Raw genomic sequence first — 2,982 nt, 5'->3', positions numbered from 1 at the left:
TGTGTTCTCAAAGACGGTTTTCCAAACTCATACATCAGAAAGACCACCGAAACTAAAATTATTCTGCAATTATTTTTTCAGCATGGAATAAATCTATTACTTGTTCCTTTGCAGTTTAATGGTCTGTCGTCCTTTTACAGTTCTGGGTTTTATTCTGTCTTCAGATGCACCAGATGTATTTTTAAAATACGTAAATAACAATTCTGGTGCAGCGAGGCATTCTGATTAATTCAGATTCACTCTTCACGTGTGTTATAGATATCATATAATGTTTTTGTATCCACACAAAACCTCGGATGAAGTTGATAAACTTTGCTTGTAACATATTTAACAAGGCACAGTGCCAAACTATTAAAATACATCAGAAAAGTACCCGAACTCATCTAATTGATGTATTTGAAACGAACGGATGGGAGACTTTAATATGGCGTTCTGGAAATTCACTTTTAGGAGTTTTCGGAAGTCTGGACCCAGATATACAGTGAGGGAGGACTGCTTGACTTCCTGCTTTCAGCTCGTGCATTGTTTCTACTTGTGACCACCAACAGAGAGAGCTTTACCGGTTCAAGAAACGTCCCGGGAGTTTTCTGGGTTAAGAGGGAAGAATAAATGTAATAAATGGAGATGTTATTGCCGCTGGGCAGTATGAAGGCGGTTTAGCGAGGCGGTGGTGTGTAGAGGGAGGAGATGTGCATTCCGCACGGGCAGCGCAGAGCAATGAGTCACACCTGCTGCGCGCTGAGTCCTGTCCTATATAACCGCTGAGCCCGGACACATACAGTGTCTCCAGCCAGTGCTGGTGATTCAGAAAGGGTAGTATTTTTAAATAATATTTCAGAAGGTGCAGAAACGGACTCTTTTGCTCAGTTGAGGCTATAGGAGTCTGTGTTTTTTTTTCAGGCTGTCGGGAGTAGCGTTTGTTATATTTTTTTTTCTCAGAAACCGTATCAGTGGGCTGAATTTCAGTTAAATTCAGTTTTGAAAGATCAAGAATGAGTTAGGGAAGACAGAGGTAGAGACTAATGGAAGTTATGAAAGCCATTAAAGGGTTGTCTCTGCTTGAGCTTGAGTTAGACCTCAGTAGGGCAAAGTCTAGGGGTTAATTTCAACAAACTAGAAGTGAAGTATTCACCGGAAATCAACCTGTGTTTAGTACGCAGCTGTGGTCTGAAGTTGTGCTCCACCTTAAGTCCAATTGCAACGAAGGTTACTGCTGTGCTTAGTCCGCAGCACCGTACTAAACCTGTTCTCAATTGCAACGAACACAAAATAATAGTTGTTGCCCTCTAGAAGTGACTAAACTAGTGACTTATTTTAAACCACCTCTTAATATGGCTTGAGCAACTTAGTACCGTACTTGGTGTAATGAAGAACTGCATTCGAAGGCTCCAGAATATACAGTAGTGGAAATAATAGTTACCACGTACTGAATTTATGCATCCGTCGCTTGAAAACATTGTAATATTTAATTAAAGTTGATTAACACTCATACCACATTTATTCATAATGAAGTTGATTAATGTGTGTATTTACAAAAGTGACATTTACTAATTATGTTGAATGTTGATCATTACTAGTAGCTGTGAAGTTTAAGGTGCTGGGGAGTGAAGAGAACAGAACTTAAGCTATTATTTATATAAATGTAGCGTGAGGCTTTAATGTGTTCTATAAAATTGAGGAGTCAACTGGATAGATTTGTTAAATATTTTAGTGATGGGTCTCCGTATTTGTGGTTATCGGAGGAAAGCAGGGATGAGGAGGAAATAGGTGGCACCCAAGCATGTTAAAGGAAAAAACTCTTAAGCATCTTAAGTGATATATGATGGTTTACAGTCTCTTTTCTGTCCTGTGGCTGTGATCCAATGACTGTGTTGAAACAGCCAGAGTTGTGCTAGCTCTTGATGGACTGGTATGCAAACCAAATGACAGACAAGCAAAGCGTTGTTTTAGAATTCTGAAAGCTCGTTCAATGTGGCTTCTTGTGTTTTTATGACTCCTGTTATAGTGCTGGTCTTGTAATGTTGTTGGATTGTGCACAGGTGTCAGAAGATACTGTCATAAAGGATAAGCATGAGTTAGCAAAACAACACGCCAGCAAGCACTTCCCCACTTTGAAAGGAAGATGTTGGAACTGATTAAAGAGCTTAATCTGAGCTGACACAGGAGAGCGAGAAAATCAAAATTCTGAAAAGTAAGCACAAGGCACACCCTGCTAAAGAAATGTATTGCTTTAAAAAAAATGCTTAGAAGGTCAGAGGAACAATTGTTGTTGTTTTTTTTTTTGCTCAAGTATTTTTATAAGTTTAATTTCCAGTTCTGTTAAAAATAAAACTTAACTTTACTGGTTATTAGTCGGTGTCTTTTGTAACGATTTAGCTATAATGATGTCTGCTTATTCATCTGGAGTGTTAAAGAAAATTAATGCTGCAATTATACAGTAGTGTTTAATTTCAAATGCACAGCTGCGATTCTCATTTGTTTCATGACTAATTATAATAAGGTATCTCATTAATAACTATGTAGCCTCATCAGGTGAATTGTAGCCTAAATGCAATTCTTAAATTAAAAACGAACTGATTTGTTAGGAAATTTAGTTTGAATTTAAATGAGAAACAGAAAAGTAATTGAATATTAACGTGACCTACATATTATTCTACTAATCAGAAATGTTCTGATGTACAGTCCTCTCCAGTTCGGGCTAATTAGTACAACAAGGCCGAGCCCTTGGAACCGGATTAAACAAGTTTAGCTGAGCTCCAACTTTGTTCCACATGTTTTTTGCTGAAATTGAACTCGGAGCGGGAGATGATCTCCAGAATGTACCATACTAAATTAGTACGCGGCTGTGTTTTAACTCGGGAAGTCCATTGCATTTGACCCTATGGGTTTCTCTGCATACACTACCATAAGGGAGGAATGGTGAGTTAGAGGGAGGGCACCAGTTTGGTTTATCAAGAATTCACCAAACTGAGTAGAACTACA

This window comes from Lepisosteus oculatus, chromosome 14 (assembly GCF_040954835.1).
Source record: "Lepisosteus oculatus isolate fLepOcu1 chromosome 14, fLepOcu1.hap2, whole genome shotgun sequence".
Classification (NCBI taxonomy): Eukaryota; Metazoa; Chordata; class Actinopteri; order Semionotiformes; family Lepisosteidae; genus Lepisosteus; species Lepisosteus oculatus.
This window is presented reverse-complemented; position numbering follows the sequence as displayed.